Raw genomic sequence first — 26,459 nt, forward strand, 5'->3', positions numbered from 1 at the left:
CATTCCCCATATCTTCTGTTCTCTACTACCATATATGAGATGGGCAGTGAGTTGTTTTTTGTTTTTGTTTTTTTTTTTTTTTTTTTTCCAGGAGCTATATTTATTTATTCTCATAGCTCACTTTCTGTTGTAGGGATTCCTGGGCTCTGGGGCTGACCTTAGGGATTGAACAATCACAGGCCTTTTTTTCAGGACTTGGAAGTTGGACCAATTAGCCAGTTGGTTAGCTTTCCAGAACCTTCAAGGGATATTAACCAAAGCCAGAGATCTTATGGAGTCATGGTCCATGAATTTTGACCCTGTTTTTATAATATCTGTCTCTTAGCAACAGGCTCAAGAGCTCTGTGCAAGTTCCTAACCCTGGGTTAACTGCTTCCATCTTGTCCTCTCAAACAATGGGTTGAGGCAAGGCTAATGTGCCTTCACTCTGGAGCTCTTTACAATGGAGTTAATTGTGTTTTTTGAGCAGCAAGTGAACTATAGAGGTGTTAGAGGGGGCCTGGGCCATTAGGCTCACTCCACTTTCCTGGTTTCTTCTGGGTCTTAATCTTAATTGCGTCTGTGTTTCTCACCTAACTACCTTTTCTTACACTAACTTTAGCTATAGGAAGATAATATCTGACTCTTAGCCCTCTTCAATTGCTGGCCACTGTCTCTTAGCGAGGCTCTCTTGCCTTCCCTTCCTGCTCTACTAAAATAGCAACTCACTCTAACATCATGATATTTTTTCTTCTAAGGTGAATCCAAAAATATAACATGTGACAGTCTAACCAACTCTTTTGCAATCCATGAAATGGATTACCAACTTGAATGTGGGGAGAGGGAATCCTCATTGCACCTCAGTCTACCTAAACACAGCCAATTCCATGTAGGTCTGTCACTCATTACATCCCACTCCTAGTACTGACTTACATGTTGTGTTAAGTTTTTTAGTAACTAAATGGAAATGAGACCGCCAAGGCAAGCGAGGGTCCAAGAACAGATTTTATTGCAGGCACCCTCTGGCGAGGTTCCATGACTCACGGGGGAGAGAGTGAGTCGGGGAAGTCGTGCCAAGACAAGGTGGTAGGGGGTTTACATAACGTTGTAAGGCAGAACGGTTTCCTATTGGTTGGCTCATATGCAAAGGAAGGATTGCAATCCAACCAGTCAGAGTGACCCTCACTATGCAAAGGAAGGATTGCAATTCGATCAGTCAAAGGTGACTTCCTCCTCTGGGGTTTGAAGGGCATTGGGTTCAGTTGGGGAAGTCCGAAGGAGAGGTGTAAGGGTCTGCTCAAGCTGTCAGCAGGTCATTGGTCCATTGGCGTCCCAAGTGGAGGTGGTGACAAGAACCCCAGCCATTTTGGCGTATCCACCATCTTGAGGAGTTTCCCTTCCCGCCTGGCCCCAACATGTTGGTTAGGACCCTTTGGTTGTAAATGAAAGAAAAACAATTCAAAAGAGCTTAAAAAAAAAAAAAAAAAAAAAAAAAAGCCCAGGGAAGATATTGGCCCATGTTTAGTAAGTACTGGGGTATAGGTGGCCTTTGGTGAGCCTAGGTCCAGAGATTCAGATAGCATCATCAGGACTCTATTTCTTTCTACTTTTTGGCTTATTTTGTCCTCAGAATTGGCCACATTCTTAAGCAGATTCTCCATGTGGTGGAAAGATGGTCACCTATTGTTGTTCTTGGCTTATATTGTTTTCACAGTTGGTATTGCAGCACATACAGAATGCCTCTTTCTAACAATTCCATCCAAAGTCCTGGCTTGTTTCAGGTTGGCCCTGTGCCCATAACTGTGGCCAGGGTCTGGGATTTCTTCATTGACCAGGTGGGGGCTATGGGCAGGTGGTATCAGTATCACTTGAAACACAAAGAATAAAATGAGTACAGAGATGGTTCCTCAAAGAGATCCTAGACAGACAAAAGTAAGGAGTGTTCTGAATCATTTGCATGGTCTCTTTGTCAGAGACCTTTGGAAGATTCCTTTGTATTTATGATCAAGTAATTTTTTTAGTGCATTTTTAGTGGAAAGACATTGGTACTTATGTTTAAATTCAAATTGTCGTCAAGTGATCCCCTTAAGTGAAAGTGTTTAACTTTTAATGTAGTGGCTCTCAAACTAGATTTTTAGAGTATCCATTGACTTAGGGAATACACATACTTTTTAAAAAAATTTTAATGGGGATTAAGTCATGTATTATTCACATTTGGAAAAGCCTCCATGTTTTTGGTGTAGTGCCATATGGAATGTTGTATGATATACAGTGTTGTATGGTGTAGTGCCATATGGAAATGTATGGTTCCCAGTGTTTCTAAATAAGATTTCTTTCTGACAGCCCCACATTTTGTGAATTTCTCACAACATAGTAATTGTACTTATATTACCTTAAGAAAAATACATGTGACAATTACTATGTAGTCAGCATTTTATTAAGCTCAGTAGCACTGGTAACACTTAAAAGGTAACTGTATACATTGGAGCTGGCCGGATAATTTAATCAGGCTGCAGAAAATACTTGGGTATATGTGAAGTTTTCTGGACTCCTCCTGAGATAGTACTTAGGAGAACTGGGTCTGTAGGTTAGAGACAGCTAGAGTAGTGAGTGCCTAAGAATATGGTTCAGTCCCAGCTTTACCACTTGTGAGCCATTTGACTTTGGGTGAGTTATTTAATCTCTAAGATTTCGGTTTCCTCAAATGGGAACTGGCAGTAACACCACCTGTTCTCCTAAGGCTGCTGTGAGGATTACAAATAATACAGGTAAAGCACCTGGTAGAGTCTCTGACATGTGGTTAGCACTCAGTATGTGGTAGCAGTTATTGTTGCCACTTTATATTACGATTATCTGTTTACTGTAAGTCTCCTTGAAGGTAGGCATCGTGTCTTTTGCACCATTATATTCCCAGCACCTAGCAGGGTCTTGACTGAGGCAGGATATGTTTACTGAGTGAATAAAGAAATTATTGGGAAATTAAATACAATAATATATTTTTTAAGATTTTATTTACTTATCTGAGAGATAACATATGCATGTACTTGCACATGTGATTTGGGGGAGGGGTAGAGAAAGAGGGAGAGAGAATCAAGCTGACTCTGCACTGAGCATGGAGCTTGATGCAGGGCTCCATCTCATGACCTTGAGATCATGACCTGAGCTGAAATCAAGAATCAGATGCTGGGATCCCTGGGTGGCGCAGTGGTTTAGCGCCTGCCTTTGGCCCAGGGCGCGATCCTGGAGACCCAGGATCGAATCCCACGTCGGGCTCCCGGTGCATGGAACCTGCTTCTCCCTCTGCCTGTGTCTCTGCCTCTCTCTCTCTCTCTGTGACTATCATAAATAAATAAAAATTAAAAAAAAATTAAAAAAAAAAAAAAGAATCAGATGCTTAGCGAACTGAACCACCCAGGCACCCCTTAAATGCAGTAATATAGCTAAAGAGTCTAGCCCAGTGGCCACAGCATGGTTAGTTCTCCTAAATGTGCCTTCTCTCCATTGTCGAGGCTTGGACATATAATCTTCAAACTTTAGTATACTCGAATCTCCTGTAGGGCGTGGCTTGTTAAAACAGGTTTCTGATTTAGTAGGTCTAGGTGAGACCTGGGCAGTAGTATTGCGTATTATTTTAAAGCTCCCCCCCTCCACCAGTGCTCTCTAATATGAGATGCAAATCATGGGCCTTACCACTGGGCTTACACAGCGTCCTACTCAGGGCACCGTTGTCATCTGTGTGTTGTCAGCTGGTGGCGCTGTAGGAATCGTCTTTGATAGTAAATAACCACCTTCAGTAAGTCTGGTCTTGTATTTCTAAATTGATTATGTAGATGTCACACACCATTCAAATCAGTTAGTCAATTGAGGCTTTTCCACAGGTACGGTATTATTTCTTCCAGGCCAGCGAGTGCTTGCAAGTCTCTTGGACAGTCTTTCTGTTTTATTCACTGTGTGTGTGTGTGTGTGTGTGTGTGCATGCGCACACACATGTGCACATGTGCCCCAAATGTAGTACACTTGTCTTGAGCTGTTTCTTATAATCCATTATATAATAAAGAGATTAACTCACTGGAGTCATAAGGGTAGGGAGGGGAGAGTTTCTGCTTTCCATTTTTAAAAATCAACCACTTTGGGGCACCTCATGCTCGCTCTCTCTCTCTCTCTCTCTCTCACACACACACACACACACACACAAATAAATAAATCTGAAAAAAAGAAAAAAAGAAATCAGCCACCTCTTCTCAGATATGAAATCCTTCCAAGACCCTAAATCTGTAGTCACAGGCTCATTAAAAGCAAGTTGCAATTACAAGCATGTTTGTGTGTTTCCTTCCCTCTTGGTGCCTATGTCTGATGCTCGTTTTTTCCTTGTGAACTTTAATACATGTTTAATATGAATCTTAATGATTTGATTACAATGGCATAATTACATAATTGGAATGTATTGTGCATGCTGGTGGGAAGGAGTCTGGAAGGTGCTCAGTGAGTGACGTTACATAAACAGAATAATAATGATGGTAAGATTGAGAGTGAGGCTAATGAGAAAATGATTAGAAAAACTTAGAAGGAATGGACACTTGTGGAATCAGGGGGGTAATATTTCTTTTGCTTTAATGATTAGTGTTTATTTTACCTTTGAGGCTTCTGAGAATCATTGCTATTAGAATGAGGTGGGTTCTGATGGTGGGCTTTTTGGAGGCCACTTTGGAGATTTGTTATAGGCCCAAGACCTACCTGTCTGGGCATGAAGAAAGCCAGACTCATCAGCAAGCTCTAATATACTGCTTCGCAAGATGATTCGGGCAGAAGCAAGCTCAAGTCTATTTCTTACCACTGTCCTTGCTTTGGAATGCTTTATGTGGCACATTTGTGTATCATCAGAACATTGAGAGTGCCATTAATGTGGAACGGAACCATCTTCCCCTCCCTAGTGCAATTCCACCATCTCTCGCTGGTAACATATTGCTGCTGAAGAGGACTGGCACTTAGCCAATCGTTTTGTGCTCCCAGTTAATGACCACCATTACTGTGTCATTTGGGCTAGAGAAACATGCCCACTGCCTAGAGCTCTTCCCATAGTAATTGGTCTGTGCAGTGTCATCCTTATTTGATGTTTACTGTGTGTTGCTATAATCACAATGATTATTTCCCCAACTTATTTTTCCTATTAACACAAAGCGTATCTGCTCATTGATTCAACAAACACCTGTATTTATTAAATACCTATATAAGTGCTAGTTGCTGTGTGTGATACAGAAAAATAGAAGACATGGCATTTATGGTTTAGGAGCTGAAACCTAGACAAGGCATTCATGGAAACTTAAATATTGCAAGTCCCTACATGGGGGGTAGGAGAAATGATTTGGAATATTTTCACTGAAGAATACTGAGACAAACTTGACCTGCCTTCTAGGGAATTTTGGAAGATAATCTGGCAATATCTAGTCAAGAAAAGAAATAGACACACTCTGATTCAGCTTTTTCATTTCTTGGTTTGTACCCAAGATAGACATTGTGCACAGAAAGGGCATACACAACTGGAGTTGGCATATACAATTGCAGTATTGTTTGTAATAGCAGAATACTACAAACAATCTAAATGTACAATAGGGGAGTGTATATACATAAACTGAGGTCAAAGCCATACAATGAAAATTATACAGAGGTGAAGGAGAATGAGGCAGTTCTATCAATAGATCTTTAGGATACACTTCCAAGGGTCTGTTTCTTTTCATTTATTCATGAATTACTGTTGAATTTTTTCAGATGCTTTTCTGTATCTGTTCTGATGATCATATTGATTTTTATTATTCTGTTACTGTGCTGATAATAAATATTTACTTCATTTTTCCCCTGTATTTTCTATTTGTATTTCTCTCTGTGCTTCTGTCTGGATATTTTCAGTGGATCCTTATTTAAGATTACTAATTCTTCTCTTGCCAAGGTGGAAGACTGCAACCAAGCCCCCACACTGCTTAATCTTTGACTAGATTGAATCCTTGGACTTAATCCTTTGTGCTTCTCTACTGAATGGAGCTTCCTCTGTGCAGAGATCCTGGTACTCGATCTCCCTTCCTTTCTCTCTGCTTGATGAGCGTGGCCAAACCCTGCTTATCTTCTTAGCCTTTTCACTACCCCTTTCTGCCCAGTTTCTCTTTTTTAGGAAGCAGCGAAGCCATGAGTAGAAGAGCTGTGCCTGATGTTGGCCTCACTCTGCATTTCTTTTCTCTCTTGGTTTCTGGGATTGGATGTCCAGGCTATCTTGGTATTCCTGAATTCCAGTTTTTATCTCCCCATGTCCATGATACCACATAAAGTTCTGTTCAGGTTTTCTAGTACTTAGCAGCTGCTTTCTGCTTGACCTGCAGCATCACTTAAGAAGTGGCAAGTGCCTTGAGGGGAAAAGCAGCATAGACTATTAGGACTCTCCTCAATGATTTTTCCTTCATTCTAGAATCTTGGGCCTTTAAGTCTGAGGGCATGATGGGTCTCTAGTGCCTTAAAACAGATTTTTCTCCCCCCAGTCTCTTTTTCTTTTTTTCAGTTGTTCTTGGCAGGAGGGTTGCTGTGTTACAACAGAAGCAGATGTCTCTTTAAGTATCAATCTAATGTGGGTTCAAGATGAAGCCTGGAATTCTGGGTGAGTCCCAGCTCAGGAACATACTCCTCATAATATAGGACCCAGCTATATTCTGTGGTAGCCACCATTGTGTTGTTAGCCAGTCACGTTCCCTTCAAAGTAAGTGTTTCTAGGCTCTTCTCAGGGAGTAGGCCTTGGCTCACACCACCGAGGGAGCTGCTTCTCTGAGAAGAGAATGTGGTTCACGGGAGCTTGTACCTGAGGTTTGGGCTAGAGTCCTGGGGTCTGAGTTCTCTTTATGTTCAGCCTTCAGGGCAAAGCTTGGGTATGTCTTAGCAAAATGTCTACACATTACACTAGGGGAGTTCTCCTGTGTTTCAAAGTGTTACAATCTAAAATTTATTTATCAAGATTTTAAATTCATCATGATTTTATCCTCTTCTGTTTTTCAATGTCAGATTTTAGCTGACCTCATTTCCTGATTTGTAGTCACTTAATTCAGTCCTCGGACTCTAAGATCTTTTCTGTTAATTCAGACTCACTCACTGTGTTGGACCCTCAGAGAATCACAACTATGTAGAGGGGTAGGTGAATGTGAGCATGGCCAGAGGGGGGCCAGTACAAGTCATGGGCCTACAAACCAGCTGGCTGAGAAGGTGATACTTGGTCTGCCCGTAAGAGAAAAGTCCCTCCTAGAATATGGTGATAGGACAAAGCATAGGAGATGAAGGGGTAGGTCTACACATTCTATACAAGATAGAGGAAATTCAGAGATATACCATTGGGTCACTTTGCAGCCTAAGACCTCAGTTTTGAGAACGATTTCCTTTAGAGTTGGAAGAGCAACCCTGGGCCTCGATGTGTCTGGGGTCAGATCTGCTGCAGGTTTAAGCCAACTTTTATCCTCCTGCACTTTATTACATCTTAGAAAACATCCTCAGATAAACTGTAGCATATTCTCTGATAAGGGTTACTTTTCTCTTAGTTGACATGCAGGACATATGTGAGCCTGGATGATTGGAGAGCTCTACTATTGAGCACACAAGGTGTTGAGGATGCACAGACAAGGAAGATCTCCCTCAGAAAAATACTTTTCCTTGGAGTGGAAGTGGCATTGATGAGCCCTGAGTTTCCCTGGTTAAGTTTGAAGGGGTCCCAATTGAGAGAGGACTAACAAGTGTGGTCCCCAGGAAAAGGTGTTTCTATTTCCTGTGTGAGCCTTATCTATATACAACCAGTGCCCTGTCTTCTCTGTCAACTGGATGTACACCATGATATTAATAAGATCTATGATTCTAGAGGCCAGACATGCTTTTCCTTTTTAAAATGTATTCCAGAACCCCAAAGACTATGACTACTGAAAAGGGAGTTTTGGCATTAATAATAACAACTCAGGAAGGCAAGGCACTGACTTTCATTGAATGCTGCCTATGTGCCAGGTGTGTATTAGGCACTTTGTATGAGTTGCCTTGTTAAACAAGCCTAGGTCTTTGACTTGTATGCTTTGTGTCTGTACTGTCTTGCTTCACGCTTGTCTTAAATATTGCCTTAAAGAGCGCTGTGTTCTCTTTTCAAACTGTGTGTTTCAGATACATGTGTCTGCAAAATTGTAAGCTGGCTTCAGCTGTCTTTCTGTTCCCCACTGAGCCTGGCAAAGACTGGGTACTCTGTAAGCCTTAAATGAGTGCTTGATGAATGAATAGATCTCCATGGAAATGGAGCTGACAGTGACAGAGAACTCCATCCTCCTACCTCCCAGCTCCTGGCCCTTCTGATCCCAATTAGGTTGTGTCTGCAAAGATAAGCATACTGGGGAGGATCTCAGCCAAGTTTCTCCCAGGCACATTCTACCTGTGTTAATGTTTGGAGACACCATGGAAAAGTTATCCTATTCATGTGAAAATCACAAACACTTAAATCAGGAAGGTAGTTAAATGATAAAATTTGGACTTTGTCATTTAATAGTAAAGTGACTTCCATTGCCTAAAGAAGGGATTCTCAAACTTGGTCATTGGGTTGGAGGACAAAATGCAGCTTTTTAATAAAATAAGCTTCTGGCTTAATCTGATTAATTGGGTCTGGGAGGAGGCCAAAGAATCTGTTTTCAAAAATGGTGCCTAGCAGATTCTAGGTGATTTTGAAGATCAGATTGATTTAGGCCATGGCGTGAGGTAAAGCTCCTCAGCATGGCAGGCAAAGATCTCTGTAAGCTGGTGGGCAAGTATGCCCATCTCTATAGACTCATCTTCTATCTCCCTCTCTCTTCTACCAGTGCATGCACACACATACACACACACACACACACACACACACACACACACAAGGACACATTGCATGTATTCACACAGACACATACTCCAACACATACAGTTAGTTCTATTGCTTCCCTGTGCCTTTGCACACACTATCCTTTTGCTTAGGGTATACTTCCCTTCCACCAACTCAGCTTCCCTTCCTCAAACTTAATGGTTAGTTTTATGTGTCAATTTGGCTAGTCGATAGTACCTAGTTATTTGATTAAACTAATCTAGGTTTGGCTGTGAAGATATTTTGTAGATATGGTTAACATCTACAATCAGTTGACTTTAAGTAAAGGAGATTATCCTTGATGATCTGGATGGGCCTCTTCTAATCAGTTGAAAGAGCTTAGGAGCAAAACAGGTTTCCTTGAGGAAGAAGAAATTCTTCTTGTGGACTTGAGTGTGTGTAATTAGGTTGCCATCAAATTTTAAAAATCAAGTTGCCAATTTTATCAAATAAAGGATTTTGGAGAGTTAAAAAATTAAATACATATAAATGTTTAATTTATTCTATTATATTTAGTTGCTAAAAATAATACCTAATAACTAATAACTAGCATTTATGGAATATTCACCATATGCCAAGCTTTCTTCTAGTGAGCATTAACCCATTTAATCTTTACACAATCTTAAAGATAGATACCCTTATTTCCATTTTATGTATAAGAAAAACTGAGGTAAAGACCCATTAATTAAGGTCAGGATTTACACCCAGGCAGTCTGACTCCAGAGCCCATGGTCTTAGCTACTCTAATTTTAAATAATATATTTATACCTTTATTTCTTATTGCATCTTCTTTCTTCAGTATCTTTGAGAGTAATTTCAACTATACTCCTTTCTAGAATAATTTCAGATAAGGTAAGTTACTTACTAGAAAATCCATTTGCTTTACTTCTTCAAAATTCTAAACTAAACATTAGTTAAAATGACAGTGATGCATGGTCCTAATGGTTCAGTTTTTGAAAGTCACTCTAAAAGTTTTGCCTAGTCCCATACTTAGACACTTGCTCTTACTTTGCCCTATTTCTATCTTAATAATTTATTGGGAAAAGTATGTTATGTTTACTTTTTGCTCTGTATGTTTTCTAGTAGTATTTGGCTGAAAGCAATACAATTCTGGTCTGACTGTATTCATTCATATCTGGTGCTCCTGAGTAGGAGAGGCTCTGATGGAACTCTTCCAGCCTACAGACCAACATGGCATCCAGCCCAGTCATTAGTTAATCCCCAAAAACCATGTGTGAGATCCATTTCCCAAGTGACTTGGCACCTAAAGACCCAGAAGAAGAAACACTGAACACCCTAGATGTCTGTGTACCCAGTTTTGCCTGTAGGCTTGGAAACCAGTCACACATGAGCTCAGTGTCCAGGAAGTGGGACTAGCATGCAGGCAGACCCTGTTTTCCCATCTCTGTTCAGGTTGGGACAATGGCTTGAGGTGCTCCATGCATCAGTTCCCCCAGCCTGGCTTTGTTCTAGCTGCCATGACCTGTGCACTGGCCTTTGTAAGTTTGCCACCCCAACTTGAGGTGTTGGAACATCATCCCAATTGTGCCCCAGATTTATGAGGTGGCTGTTCAAAAAAAAACAGCTTGGTACACACACCAGCTTTGATTCTCAGCCGTGTTGGGTGGGTTCTTCAGTCTTGCTGAGTCTTAGTTTCCACATGTGTGAAAATAGAGCTGATCCTGAGTTGTCTGGATGTTAGGTCTAAATTAGGTTAACATGATTGTGTATCATGGGCCACCACTGAATGGCAGGGAGGAACACAAAGGGTGGGTGTCTCACTCAGCCTGTGGAAAGGTACCAAAAAGGTCTTCCTAGAGGAAATTATACCTAAACAGAGTTTTAAGAATAACAAATACAATTGGCCTGGCCCCAGATTGGGTATGTGTGTGCGGATGACAGGTGTGTAGTCAGAAGGGAGGTGGTGCAGTCTGAGGCAGTGAGGGACCTGGGAATGAAAACTACAATGGTGCTTACACAAGAAGGCTATGCCTGGGTTTTTGTGGGCTGGAGGGCAAAAGTGTGAGGCAAAGAATAATGAAGATGGAATTGGAGAAGCACTCAGAGATCTGAAAGAGGGGCTGGAAACACTCATAAATTCAGTTTTTAGTTATGGTAGAGATGAATTTACTGTTTATTTAGAATATTCCAATATTAGCGTCATAGGGCTGATGCCTTTATCTGACAAACACAACAAAACAAAACCAATAAAAAACCCCTGAAGCCCCCAGAATTCCACTTGTGAAGGTGACACTGTTCTTTTTTCTTTTTTTTTTTTTTTAAGATTTTATTTATTTATTCATGAGAGACACACAGAGAGAGGGGCAGAGACCCAGGCAGAGGAAGAAGCAGGCTCCATGCAGGGAGCCCAACGTGGGATTCAATCCCAGGTCTCCAGGACTACACTCTGGGCTGAAGGCAGCACTAAACCGTTGAGCCACCCGGGCTGCCCAGTGACACTGTTCTTAATGGCAGATCACAAACCACAGCTGCTTACCTCCTCATAGACTAGTCTTGCTTTATCCATATTCCCCGTTCCCTTCCCCACTCAGACGTGGCCTCTACTAGTTCGCATGTTCACAGGCTCTGTTGTGTCTGTGTGGTTTATTGACGGCTCTGACAGCTCCCGTTTGGTATTCTTTTCTTTTTGTTTCTCTTTTCTTTTGTTTCATCAAAGTAATACTTGGTCTTGGTTTTAAGAGTCAAATCGTGTCATGATGCTTATAATGAAACACAGCAGTGGAAGCCCCCTAAGGCAGTTTTTCTGAGGCATAAATTGGCTGTTAGCCTAGTGTTATGCCTTCCTCTCAGAACGGGGATGCTGGGAGGAAGCTGGTGAGTGACACCTCAGATCTCAGTGAAAGATGGTCTTAGGGGCTGGTCTCTGGGGCCAGGCTTTCTGGGTTCAAATCCTGACCTGCCACTGCATAGTTATGTGACCTGGGGCAAGCTGTTGTTGACCTGTGCTCCTGGTGTGTGGTGCTATCTGCACTGTGCAGGTGCTACAGGGGACACAAAGAAGGCTGTCAAGGGGCTCTCAGGCCACAGCAGGATGGAATCAGGAGGCAGACACAAAGAAGGTCCTGGACAAATGGAGACGATACTTGTACTGCTACCGGTAGTTTGATGAACTAGAGTCCCAGTGCCAGCACTACCACTTTCTAGCTGTGACCTCTTAGAGAAGTCAGCTTTTCTAAGCTCAATTTTACTTCTGAAAAATGAGGTAATAATGAGTCTGTCATTGAATCATTGTGAAGTTCAAGATATGTGTTTGAAAGGAGGAAGAGGTAAAGGAATCCACCACAGCCTGTGAAACAAGAAAGGGATCTATCCCTACAGGTTCTGAAAAATTCCTGGGAGATAGAAAGCAGATGGGATCAGACTATAGAAACATAAGGGCAGGAAAATACCACAGCCCCCAACATAGACAATAGAAAACTACTGTGGAAGTAATACAAATTCCAGAAATATTTAAAGCTCAGACTCAACAAATAGAGAGATCAGGAGGGGCTTTGGGGCAACCATAAGGTTAATTAATAAAACTTAGTATTTGGAACAGCTGAGCCCACCAGGTCCCTTTCCCTCCCCACACCTACTGAGCAGAGAGCATGGGTGATGCTTAGATGCGGGATAAGACCTCCAGAAGGGGAGAGACAACCCAGAGAGGCAGAACAGAGCTGGAAGTCACCCCAGACATCTAAGGAAAAAAGAAAGAAAAAAGAAGGTGCCTGATTTGTGTATTTGCTGCCAGAATAAACTCTGAGCACAGCTGTCTCGAAGCAGAAGGAGTCCTGACCCAGGAAACTCAGATGGACAGTTGAGCCAGAGCAGGAGAGAAATGACTCCAGATGACTTATATTCCTGGGGTGGGGAAATGCACCTTCTCAGAAGGTGAGCAGTCTACTAGCTTGCAATTCTTACCCTCTTCCTCCCTCTCCCTCACTCCCCTCCTGTCTCCCAAAGTCACCAGAGGCAGCTGGAATCAGTACTTACATACTCAGGCAAACAGGAATTTTAAATTCAAGTGCAAACAGTAGTTAGGAATGTCCAAACATTTAAGAAAACAAGCATCATTAACAAAGAAACAAAGTCAACAAATAAAAGAACTAATATCTATGGGAAGGGAGAATTAACCTTAAGAAAAGTGTAATCAGATATGAGGGGTCCATACACCATTGATTAAAAACAAGTGGTACGAAAAAGAATTAATTAGGTTTCCATGATCACTACCTATTTTTGAAAATTTAATAGATGTGCTGAAGAGCAGAATGGATACTGATAAAGAATTAATTCTTGAATTAGTAAAAAAATAAGAAAAAGGAGAGACCAGAGAGTATAGAAGAGAAGAAATAAAAAGACAACATAAGAACTGAAAAGACCGGGGCAGCCCGGGTGGCTCAGCAGTTTAGCGCCGCCTTCAGCCCGCGGTATGATCCTGGAGACCTAGGATCAAGTCCCACGTCGGGCTCCTTGCATTGAGTCTGCTTCTCCCTCTGCCTGTCTCCTCTCTCTCTCTCTGTCTCTCACAAATAAATAAATAAAATCTTAAAAAAAAAAAAAAGAACTGAAAAAAACCCACAAGTATTCAGATGGGAAGGGCTCACAGAGAGACATGCAAAATGAATGACCAAAAACTTACAACTCGATAACTGGCGAAATTGTAGGATCTCAATAATAAAAGAAAATACTGGAAGCATCTGGAGAAAAAAAGAAGAGTTTACCTATAAAGGAACAAGATTCGGTGGGCATTACTTTTCTCTGCTAATCTTGGAAGCTCAAAGTCAATGGTATCATCTCTTAGTTTCTAAGGGGAAATCATTTTGAAGTTACAGCTCTATGCTGTGCAGATGGCTGTGGTCACATTGTCTCCTGGCCTACCTCTAATTTCCCCCCAAGGCCGCAGTGGACATTTCTCTGCGAGCTTCCAGAAATATCTAAAGCTCAGACTCAACAAATAGATCAGGAGGGGCTTTGGGGCAACCATAAGGTTGCCCAGGCTGACCTCCTGCTAATAGCCTCCCTTCTCAAGCTCAAGTTGTGAGTTTTTCTTCTTTTTGCCCCGGGATCTTCTCTGATGGCCACCCTGATGCTCTGCCTCAAGAGTGAGGTAAGGTAATGCCCTTAGCGGCAGCCCTCTACCTCTCCATCAGTTGGTGATGGAAACTGGTAAAAAACTAACCAGTTCAGTGTTCTTCATGGGGGATAATTCTAGAAGGTAATTCTACACAGTTCTCAAATGGTCCTGGCAGAATGGAGCATCCAACTATGGATGGACCTTCCTGAATAACACATCCTTGTACTGACTTTCCTCCCTTTCCTGAGATCGTCCTACCCTCATTGCTCCTGCTGGGGATCACCTGGCAAGTAAACTACCTACACCTAAATCCTGATCTCAGGGTTGGCTTCTGGAGGAATGCACACATGCCACTTAGCTGTGTTTAAGTATAAGGGCAACATGAGGACATGTTCAGATGTGAAGGCTTGCAAGTTTTTTTCACACATATTCAGGTAGATCATCTCCTCTCCCCTATACCTACAGGTTGAGTTGGCCCTGCCCTCTCCATACTGGTACCATTTTGGAGATGAGAAGGGGAGGGGGAAGAAACATTAACGTGGAACAAGTACTCCCCAAACATAGTCAATCACAAGCAGAACAGACAGTGGGAAAACCTGTAAATTGGCTGATTTTGAGCTTCTCATCTCCCCCACAGCAACCCCATAGTGAGGAGAGCTTTGTGGGCGATTAGAGGGTACTTCTCTGAGAGAGTGTCGTCAGCCTTTCAGGCAAAGCCGCTCTTCCTTGTGCAGGACTATCCCAAGCACTGAGGGACATTTAGCGACCCTGCCCTACATGAAATGCTAGTAGTGCCTCTGGTCATTGTGACAACCAGAATATTCCCTACCCCCATTCTTAAATTGCCTCTTGGGAGATAGGACCTATCTCCCAGGAATAATAAATAATGATTTAAATAACTATTCAGATTATTAAGATAATACTAATTTGAATAATCAAAAGCAATAGCTGGGGTAACTGAGGACTGCACCCTCTCTTGAGAGAGGACTGGGAGTCAGAGGCTCATGCTGTGTTTGTGCACACAATCACAGAAGAGGCTCGGGTCCTGAGTGTACCACAGCTCTGCTTCTCGAGGAGAGTGTATGACAGGGCAGGGTTGTGTCGAGATGATGGCAGATATGACAGTCTTTCCTTCCCTCAAGGGACTAGGGGGAAGAGGTGAAGGGGTTTCTTGTTGTGAAAAGGGCAGGCATCAGTGTCTCTAGCTAGTTCATTTCTTGTCTTCCAGATTGTAATAAACATTTATCTATGCTTTCATTGAACAGATATTTTTGTTCTTACCTTGTACAATTATAGGTATTGTAAATTATTGTGACACACTGTATTCCTGAGAGTGTTGGCAATTGAGGCGTTCTGAGTAAGAAATTACTCTAGCTAACCGAAAGCTTAGCCTTGTGATGGGTCACAAATTGTTTGACTCTCTTCCCCTTGAAAAATGGATTCCATGTTCCCTTCCTCTTTAGTTGAGTTGCTTCAGCTTATGGAGTACAGTGGTAGATAAGCTGTGACTTCTGAGGCTAGCTCAAAAAGGGTCATGTTCTTTCTTCCCTTGCCACCACATTAGAAGTTGTACTACTTTGGAGTATCTTTTGGGATTGGCCATGTGTATACCCTCAGGTCAGTAGTCCTGGTTGAACCCAACTTTCCATCCATCTATATCAAGGTGCCAGGGGATGTGAATAAACCCATCTTGGACCCTCTAGAACTTTCTCTAGCTGACACCACCCAGTGACCTATTGATGTCTTGTGCAACAGAAGGATCACCCAGCAAACCCTGCCCAGATCTCTAACCTTCAAAATCATTGGGTATAATAAAATACTGCTTGTTTCAAGCCACTAAGATTTGGGGCAATTTGTTATGCAGCAAGAGATAGTTGGAATAACTGTGGAAATAGACAGATTTTAGGTGTTTGCCTAGAAACTATTCTAAATCCCTGTTGGCCTTTCTTTGTAGGTAGTGGTTGTGGGGGTGCACCATTTGGATCTCCTTCAAGAGAACCTGCTGTAGGGGGAATATAGATGAGGTATGAACTCTGACCCTGTGAACAGATGAACTCTGCGCCTCTGAATGCAGAATTAGCAGACTAGAGGGGGTGGCCATCCTTCAGGATGCAATGTTGGGAGCTATGGTTCATCTCATTAACCTGCCTCTTCTGAATTTTATCTTCTAGAGAACCAGGAGGACCATAGAGTGGTGTAAGTCAGGAATTATGGTGGCCATGGGACATGCCATTCAGATTTCTTTCATGTGAACTTACTTCAGGGAATATAGTTGATTGACAGCTTCCAGCTGCTGCCCCATACTGTCTGTGCCTCTCCGCATTGGTCCTAGCCAATGAATGAGCATGGTAGTCTGATTCCTATCAAATGTGGAATTATGGAATTGTGCCAGTCCATTCTTGTCCAACATGGAATTCCTCTGATGGGCAGCTATGTATCATTTAAAGTTTTCTTGATGACTTAATGATATTGTCATTAACATCAAAGTCACAAACTTCAGTTCATCAGAGGCTTCCCATATTTCTAATGCCTTAATTCCTCCTCCATTCCAACCAATAAGATTTTCTTTTTTAAGAGACTGGGAATTTGTTGGTGGTTGTTTCTCGAACTGAAAGGTCATAGTATAAAAGGGTCTGGGGAGCCATTTGAGGGCATGTCATGATGGGTAGAAAGAACCACTTCGAATTCAGAAACAATAAAATAGAGCAGTAAGCAGCGAGAGGGATGAGGAGAGAGGGGCGTAGAAATCTCTGAGACTGACAGTTATATAGAGGATCAATTTCCTTTTGTTAGTAGGATATTTGCTCCTTTCTCCCCTTTTAAAAACTTTCAAACTTCTTGTCCTTATGTGTTGTGTGCCACTTGAAAACAGAGCTCATTAAAAAATCCACTTTGGTAATTTTTGCCCTTTAACTGAAAAAATGTAATCTGATTACATCTGCAGTCATTACTGATATATTAGGATTTATTTTTATATACCATTTATCTGATTTTTTTGGCATCATTGTTTCCCCTTTCTTTCCTTATTTAGTAATGAATGTTTTCATTCCTTCTCCCATGAAATTCAGGTTGTCTATTTCTGTACTTCTAGTGGTTACTCTTACATTTTAACATGCATTCTTGCCTTAGCAAAGCCTTATCATTAATCAGAATTGCTACCTTCTTCCTTAATACAAGGCTTATAGAATTCTTGGCTTGACATTCCTCCTGATTTTACATATTGTTCAGTACTTTGGTTCAACCTTATTTGTTTTTTAACCTCTCATATCACTTATTATTGCTTCATACTGTTAATGTGAGTTTTGATTTATAGCCATGCTCACCAATTCTTTTGCTCACTATTTTCTTATATCCCATTCCTTCTGGGTTCAATTTCCTACTTCCTGCAGTTATACCCTTTAGAATTACCTTCAGTGAGGGACTGTGAGTGTCAAATTCTCTAATTCATCCTTATTTATTTCACCCTCACTTATGAATGGAAGTTGAGAAAGGGGAAAAAAAAAAAAAAAAGAAAAGAAAAGAAAAGAAAAGCAGCTCCTGACATCTGGGACTGATCTAACTTCACAGTTAGGCCTCCATATTATTATAAACTGATCTGATGCTTACAGCTAAGCCTTGTTTTCTCTTGTTAGACATGAACAGTCTCACAGACTCTCCATTCAGACAAGGTCACTAAACACCAAACATCCCACTCTCTTGCTGAGGTAATTATTGAGATACACAATCATAAAATTGCTCCCATTTTCTGATAACACCCCATTCAGAATGAGTCCTCTGGGTCCTTAGACCCTCTCCAAAATTACTCAACCAAAGCCTAAATCTTGTAATAGATTATTTCTAGCACTCTCTTATTGAAACACACTACGATTCCCCCTCGGTGCAACAAGTAATAAATAAACCCAGTGTGTTCCACTGCAGATATGTTACCTGATGTCTTTGGCTAAAGGGCATTGACAAAGTTTAACATGGTCCAAAATTATTAGATTGATAGTTGTTTTTCCTCTAGAACTTTGAAGATAAAATTCTATTGTCTCTGACTTCTATTGTTGTTGGGAAATGTCAGAGTATTTTTGCTTGCTTCTATAAAATGACCTGTCTTTTCTTTCTGGTTGTCTTAAGATCTTTATTTCTTTTGTTCTGCATTTCCCCTTTGATGTGTCTGCCTGTAGATTCATTTTTTTAAAACTTTGCTTGAGATAAATTATGCTTCCTGAATCTGAGGTTTAATGTGTTTTATCAGTTCTAGAACTTTTTAAGCCATGATCTTCTTGAGTATTGCCTTTCCTCATTCTCTCTCTTTCCAGGTATGCTACTCTTCTTAGAGCTATATTAGGTCTTCTTATTTTATCTCCATTTCTCTTAACTTTTGATATTCCACTTGTTAGTTCCTCTGTGCTGTTCTGGGTGATTTCTTTAGATTTATCTTCCAGCTAACTAATTCTCTCTGTGTCTCATTTGTTGTTTAACCCATTTAAAAATTGTTAGGCTAATGATATTTTTCATTTCAAAAAGTTCTTTTTAATTGTCTTAAAAATTTAGTATCTTGTTTTTATCTCTTCTTAAAAGTTCCATCTTTTATTGCTTTATTTTAGACATGCTTATTCTCTAAGTCTCTAGCCATAGTTCTTATATCTATATTCCTAGTTTGTCTAATTCTACTGTTTGTATTTCTTTTATTTCTTGCAAAAGGTGGCTTATTACCTTGTGTGGGCTCATGTTTGGCAGGACTTTGTATGTGGGACTTCAACATTGTTATGTGGGTTAACAAATGTGTTCTTTAAGAGAAGTTTGTTTATACTTTGCTTCTGCAGTTTAGAGTCATCCCCCTGCCGGCCCCTTCTGACTCTTGTAGAAGAAATCCCTTACAATTTCTTTTTAATTCAGGTTTCATAGCCATGATTCTCACTTTTGGCTTCATAGAAAACTTTCATATAAATTTTTGAAGGATATTTTCTCAAGGTTTAGAATTCTAGGTTGGCCATTGTTCATTTATTTTTCTTCTGGCATAATTGAAAATCAGTCTGTTGTTCTTCTTTTATCATTTCTTTTTTTTTTTTTTTTTCTTTTATCATTTCTATTACAAAATCAGATGTCTCTCTCTTTGTGTCTCCTTTGAAGGTAATGTTTTTCTTTTTAGGCTATTCTTAAGATACTCTTTTTTTTTTTAAAGATTTTATTTATTTATTCATGAGAGACACAGAGAGAGGCAGAGACACAGGCAGAGGGAGGAGAAGCAGGCTCCATGCAGGAGCCCGATATGGGACTCTTTGATCCCGCATGTCCTGAGCTGAAGGCAGATGCTCAACCAACTAAGCCACCCAGGTATCCCCAAGATGCTCTTTTTCTTTCTATTTTCAACCACCTTACTAAGATGGGCCTCAGTGGGTTTTGTTTGTTTGTTTGTTTTGTTTTTTCTTTTTAAGGATTAATGGATTATTTAGAATCTGTGTGATTTGTCTCTCATCGCTTTGGAAAAATGTTGGTTATTATTTCTTCTTCTCATATTGCTCTGTCCCATTCCCATTATTTTTCACATTTCTCTAATGATCTTTTCCATATTTTCCCTTTATGTACTTACAGATTTTCTATTGACTTGTATTCCAGCTTCCTAAGCCGCTTTTTTTCACTAAGCTTTAGTTTTTATTTTCTACTGCTTTATCTTCTAGGTCAGTAGTACTCTCTTCTGCTGTGTTTAATCTCTGGTAAATCTATCTAATATTTTCTTCATTTCAAGATATTCTATTTTCTGATTTTAGAATTCATATATATTTAATTATTTGTAATAGATTGCAATATTCTGATGAATGTGTCTTGATGTTCTCTTTCTCTAGAGAGGACTTACCTTCCCTTCTAAGAGGAAATAAAGTGGTGGCTGATGGTGTTAATAAAATCAAGGACTGTCTTTAGTTGCAACTGAATTGCAAGTATTTTTTAATTAAAAGTAATAAACTTAAATGAATAATCACAAATTACTCACTTAAAATTTTTAATTATTAGAGAAAATGCTATTGTAAATAATATTAAAGAAATATGCTAAGTATTTAGGTATTTATTGATGTCTTTTTATCTAATCCTAAACTCATTCACTGTTTAGATAATTTGAAGTATTCTATGGTCCTAAGTGATAATTGATTTATATTCACTCAGATAATTCAGTTATTCATTAATTCAGTCAGGTATATCTAGTATATATACCATACAATCCTCAAGACACTCAAAGTTTAGAGAAGGAAATGACATATGCACAATTTCATTTCAGGGTAAAATTCAGTTTGTGCCAAAAGGCAGGTTTTCATCCTCTCTCCTTTCCCTTTTCTTACCATTGGCATATTACTTGGACACACATAAGGTAGACTGTAGCATATGGGTAGTTCTATGGTGTGGCTATCAGTCCACTATTGCTTTTGCGCTTAGGAGAATACACTGGACCACAAATGGTGCAGAGACCATTTGAGGATGCTGCTTATCTCACAATCATTATCTCTGTTCTGGGAATGGTCTGATAAAGAGGGGCCTCTGGGGGCCATGTCTGTGTAGTGTGGCTCTAGGTGCCCCCTCTCTGCTCTCTGGATGAAACCAGTCTGCAGGAAGAAAGAAGAAAGCCAAAGAATTCAGCATGCAGAAGGAAGCAGAGTCCTGGCAGTGTTTACTTCCTGTAGTTAAATAAAATAGCCCAGTGTGGTGGTTTAAAAACATGTCTACACATTATGTTGACATTCTTTCCACTGAAAAGTAGGGTTTATTTCCCCTCTCCTTGAATCTGAGTGGGCTTGTGACTTGCTTATAACCGACAAGAGTACAGCAGATGAAGCATTGTGTCTTGTAGCAGTAGGTCATGAAAGATGATACAACTTCAGCCTCATTATCTGGAAAATTGCACTTGAGCCTTGAGCCACCATGTGAAAAGTTCCATTACCATGAGACTGCTATGTTGTTAGGAAGCTCAGGCCATATGGAAGGACCATGTATAGATGCTCTGGTTGACAGACTTAGCTGAGATCCCAGATGACAGTTCACCTTGGCCACCCAGACATTTGGGTAAATATATCTTTAGTTAATTCTAGTCCCCAACTCTCCAGTCATCACCAGCCATTGAGTCCTCCTACCTGATGCCTCAGATGTCATGCAATAGAGCCATTCTCACATGCCCTCCAAATTCCTACCCACCTATTTCATGAACATGATGAAATGGTTGTTTTAAGTCACTTATATGGGGATAATATGTTACATGACAATACTATATTCAATATCCAATAACTTTCCAATAAATCTCCCTTTTGGCCTAAGCTGGTTTGAGTTAGATTTTTGTCTTTTCCAATCAAGAAGACCCAACTAATATAGCAAAGGAGTAAAATGATGTTACTGTGAAAATAACCACAATATTTTAAGAAAACACATACATTTAGTACTTTAATATGAGTAGCAAAATACTTTATACTCTCCAATAACTGACAGTACCTAATGACATATGATAACACAGGTTGAGAATCACTGCCTCAAGGAAGAGACAAAAAAAGTTTTGTGGGACAGTGGAGTATGGGGAGAGTGATTAAATCCTGTTGGCCTTGTGGGGAGGGCTATATATTCGTTGTCCAAGCAGTTAGAGCACCAAGTCCTTGCCACATGCCAGTTTGGCTTTGTGTTCATGCTCATGCTTTTGTCTTACCCTGCTGGTTCCAGCTCTACAAGGGGCCCAGTCTCCAGGAGGTGTAAGAGTCCTGCTTGTTGGCCCAGCACATGGAATACTTTTGCTTCCTGTGCTTCTCTTTAGACTACCTGTTCCCTGCATGTGACTTCCATTTCTTAGTTTCCAAATTGTTCTTTCACCTCTGATCCTTCCTTGTGCTGAAAAGAAGACACAATGGAGAAAAAGATCATGCTGTATTTCTTTTCCATACTGTGCAAAATGTCTCCAATCTGCTGATGATCTCCTCTAAAAAGGGGAGTTTTCTTATGGGAGCATGCATATAGGATCACTAGGCACTTCTGAATCCACCATTAACTGTTTGCATGGACCACTCAGGATGGCTAATGAAGTTAGCCATGGAACAGCTTAGGTTTCCCTGAAGTCAGAATCTTTTGCGGTGTTTTTATTCTGATTTCAGTAAAAACATTTTCTGTCCCCATGATCAGCTTTAAACCTAATAGTATGGCAGTTGGTGTCCAGGCTTCAGTGTGGCCCTGAGCTGTCCTGCAGTCTGTGAGGGTATGCCAGCTTGACTTCTCTTATTGAAACCCCCAACACACTGTGCTCCTCTGGTTGTGGTTTATTTCTCCATCTTTTTTTTTTGTAGTAAGTTTCTCCAATTCTCATTTCCACTGTTGCTGTGATCCATGTTGTGTCAACCTATTTCTCTTCCATTTTGTCTATTTGCTTTTTTATTTTTCATTTCTAAAACTTTTTCTAGGCCCTTGTATCTTTAGTTTAGAAAATGACCTCAGTGACCTGGAATAGATTTCACTGGTCAAGGAGGTAAAGGCCTATGGAAGAGGTGCAGAGAAATGACTCTCCTCTTACCTGGAGGTTTCTCCAAGCTTGCAGACTCTCTCGGGTTCTGCACTATGGAAACAAATCACAACTTGGCACAGGCTCCCAGTTCCCCACAGACATGAGTGGTGACGGTGTCTTTGGGAAGACACCAGCTTCCTGTGCCCCAGATTGTAAGAGCTAAGGCTGCAAAATATGGGCACTAGGGGGACTCTAAGCTCACACACTGGGGGACTCAAGAGGTGGCATTGGAGACTTGGTTAGTTCTCTTTGAAGACCTCTGAGAGCAACAGAACTGGCAGGAAAAGGCAACAGGGCTCTGGCAGTGAGGAGCACTCACTAGGGAGGAGGCTTTTTGGAGGCTGTCTGCCACAAGAGTGGACCAAGGATGAGGAGGCAGAGAGAAGGGATCAGGCCATGGTAGGGAGAGAGGAGTTGGTCTAGAGCAGGAATTTGCAGAGAACTGCTTAGTAGTTTTTCACTGGGAGTCAAAAGGATAGCTCTTTGGAATTCCTGCTGCTCATAGAATTGTCCTTTTTTTCTCACTGAGGGCCTGCATATTTGCACTGGATATTCTCCCCACCCCTAACATAAGGCAAGGAGATAACCAGGGTGAAAGGAGATAGCCATGGCTCAAGTTCACATGTCAAGACATCTTGGAAGCCTCTAGGAAGGAGGGAGGGTGCAGGCAGTTATCCAACTCACAGGAGAGGAAGCAGAGGGCCAGGCAAGTGAGCAGGTGTGCCCTGTTTACACTGCTGTGGAAATAAGTTAGTTATGTCCCCCAAATCTTTGATTCAGCTCTGATTAAAATTAAGTTTCTGCTAGTGTACAGAATTGTTTAATAGGCACTTTGAGAGAGTTAGAAGGTCTTGATACAAGTGTTTTTGAAAATGCAAATCAATTGGTAAAACTACAACTCTTCATTCAGAAAGAAAGATAAGACGATTAGTGAATATTTATATACCAATTACCAAAAGTTTTAAAAGTTTTAAACTAATCTGTACTTACTCTAAATCTTGTCATAAAGTTGAGTTTTTCTTTTTTTAAAGATTTTATTTATTTATTCATGAAAGACACAGAGAGAGAGAGGCAGAGACACAGGCAGAGGGAGAAGCAGACTCCATGCTGGGAGCCTGATGTGGAACTCTATGGGGTCTCCAGGATCATGCCCTGGGCTGAAGGTGGGGCTAAACCTCTGAGCCACCCAGGCTGCCCTAAGTTGAGTTCCTTAAAAGTATTTTTTGAAAGAGGCAAAGGCTAGCTTTCCTATCATATTAAAAGGTTTGTTCAATACTCTTAAGGCCTGTTCACTTGTAACTGGTAACCTTAAAAAGAAAAATTCATTTAGAAAGCAGAGCACTTACTGTAAAACACTGAATATATTTCTTTAGAGTTGTAATTTATGATTGCTATAGGAAGTGGATTTTATTCACCACCCTTGTGATAATTAACTTGTGACCATGACCTTATTGATTGAATTATAATGAACTCAACCAGTATAAAAGGTTTTCTTAGAATCAGGAATGCGCCTAAGGGCTTTTCTCTTTGAAAACATCTTACAAGTTAAAAAATAAGAATGTCTCTTAGGTTAATTTTCAAACACACTCAGAATGTTGATTTTCTGTAAGGCCTTGCTAGTCCCCACTGGGCCTGGGTGTTTGGTGTTTCCTCTGGTTCATTGTTACAGGCCTTCAGTCTCACCCAGGGTTCCTCCAGAAAGTCCTCCCTGACCTCCCCTCAGGAGGCCTACTGCATTCCCACAGCACTCTGAGCTCACCTCTATTATTTAGCTTGTGAGATCAGATTGAGGTGGGTGGTTTACTTGAATATGTTTCCACCTCACTGTGAGACCCCAGCAGACTGTGACAGCATCCTGATATGTCCTCTCTATCCTGTGCACATCCTATGGCCAAAAGTATTTATTCAACTGCAGTGGAAGCAGTGTTGGGACACTCCCTGGGACAGTGCCCTTCCCATCTCTGCCCCATGCTGTCTCTTGAGTTTACCATCCCTGGGGCAGAAGTGTGTGTGTGGTAGAGGGTGTGAGGTAGAGATGTGTATGTGTGACCCAGCTGTGAATGCTCAGATTAGATAGCTGAGCTGAACTGGGCCCCAATGGCCCTCAGTATTGGATGCAGTGGACTCTTCCAATCTTGCTACTCCTTTAACTGCAGGCAGGTCTCAACACCACTGCTGCTCACCATTTATTGAGAACCTACTGTGTTGTGGGCCATGCACTAAGCAGTTCACATGTATGTATATTGACTCCAAAGCTCCCCCTGCTAATCAGATGGACTAGGACAACAGGTAGAGCTTAATAAATGAAATCCACAAGCTGACTCAAACTTCATTCAAGCTGTTTGTTTCTACCTACTGTCCCATCCAGCCTCCTCCTAGTGACTAATATGCCCTTTCTTCTCTCTTCCCCAATTTGTCTCTTTGCGGAGCTACTAATGAGCAAGGAGAGGCCATAGGAAGCTCTTAAGGAGGCCTGGAAGAGGAAGAGGAGGAAATAGAGGAGGGGAGGGGCAGGCAGCCAGGGGCATGGGTATTCTACAAACCAGGTCATTTATCTTGCATGTCCCTGAGTGGGTGTCCCAATTACTTAAGGTATTTTAGGTTCAAAGACCTGTCAAGACACCTTTTTCTAAAGGACCCACCATATGCCCTATATCTGTCTTGTTTCTCAGCAGGAGATAATGATATATGGTGCATAAATCTTTACAGAGTGCCAATTAATGCCTGGTCTGCTTCTTTGAAGTGATGTGAGGACTGATTCCTCAGGCTGGGTTCTGTTTGAAAGCTGGGGAGGGCCCACTCCCTTGGTTAGGCAAGCTCCAGTCAGCTGAGAGAGATGGGCCTGGAAAAATGCTGCGTTTTCAGGGTGACTGGTCTGCAGAGTGAAATGCACTGTCAATAGCAGGGGAAGCCCTGCTGGGTTTTAGTTATAGTCATGGGGAAGGGCCCTATTAATCAAGAGCCTAATCAGCTGGTTCTGTGATATGGTGGTCAGGGTGGCCATATAATTTATTGTCCAATCTAGGACACTTTTGAGACCAAAATGAGAGTGCTATTAATAATTATGTTGAGAGAACAGGTGTAAATCGAGCCTGTCCCAGGCAAACCAGGACATATGGTTACCCTAAGGTAATATATTAACTTTATCAATTAATTCTTAAAAGCCTGTGGAATAGGCTCATTCCACATATCATGTTCTTCAGAGGAAAGCAGGTCTCATTTTAGTGTCACTCTCTTACATGTTTCTGGTCTGTGTGTTGAACACATATACAGTGTTTTGTGGGCTGATGCTTTGAAAGAACAGAGGTTTGGAAGCAGAATAGGCCTGTGTTTGCATTCCACATCTGCCACTTACTGTGTGACCTCAGAGGGTAACCAAACCATCTCGATTTGCCAGGGACTATTCCAATTTGAACACTGGAAATTTCATGACCCAGGAAGCCATATAAGGCATATAAGCTTAGGCAAACCAGGGAGAGCAGTTAGTCACCTTTATTTGGCAACCTCACTGAGCATAGAGTGTGGGCATAGAGAGCTCAAAGCAGTCCTAGCTGGGTTCCAGGCACTGTGGACCACCTGAAGAGAAGAGTGACATTCGACTGGAACTGTAGGTGTTAAGGTAGTGGGGATCCAGAGGTGGGTGGAGAGGGACCTATGGGAAGCTGCAGTGAAAAGGAAAGATGGCCTGGGGCTTTATTGGTCAAGTGAAGCATTGACAGTGCAGTGGGCAGATGCAGGAAGAATCAAAACAAAGAGGGGAGTGACACCAACAATAGCAAAGAAGGAGAGTTGGAGTAGTAGATGGAGTGGAGGGCAGGGAAATGCATAGACATCAGTGTAAATTATGAGAATCCCCCATCCCCACTTTGAAATCACCCTCAAAAGATGAAAGGGAGAACTGAGTTTCTGTTATTTGACAAAGGGTCTAATAAGCAAGTGGATCAGGGACCAACTACTAGAGTGACCACCAAGCAGTAGGCTTTGGGATGTATTTCAGGGTTCAGGAGCTT

General features: G+C 41.3%; 1 long non-coding RNA gene across 44 annotated transcripts in view; it reads left to right on the top strand.

Moving 5' to 3' along the window:
• LOC144293854 (uncharacterized) overlaps positions 1–26,459 on the top strand; it is a 441,703-nt gene that overhangs the window by 191,737 nt on the left and 223,507 nt on the right. For 3 of the 44 annotated variants that reach the window (XR_013361204.1, XR_013361206.1, XR_013361201.1), the window contains 2 exons: positions 15,895–15,964; positions 19,772–19,980. The exons of 37 other annotated variants lie outside the window; for them this stretch is intronic. This is a non-coding gene — a long non-coding RNA (uncharacterized LOC144293854). Of the gene's footprint in view, positions 1–15,894; positions 15,965–16,111; positions 19,723–19,771; positions 19,981–26,459 lie in introns of those variants that run through there. 4 more of the 44 variants (XR_013361207.1, XR_013361213.1, XR_013361214.1 and 1 more) reach the window with 4 other exon arrangements.

This window comes from Canis aureus, chromosome 22, assembly GCF_053574225.1.
Source record: "Canis aureus isolate CA01 chromosome 22, VMU_Caureus_v.1.0, whole genome shotgun sequence".
NCBI classification, from domain to species: domain Eukaryota; kingdom Metazoa; phylum Chordata; class Mammalia; order Carnivora; family Canidae; genus Canis; species Canis aureus.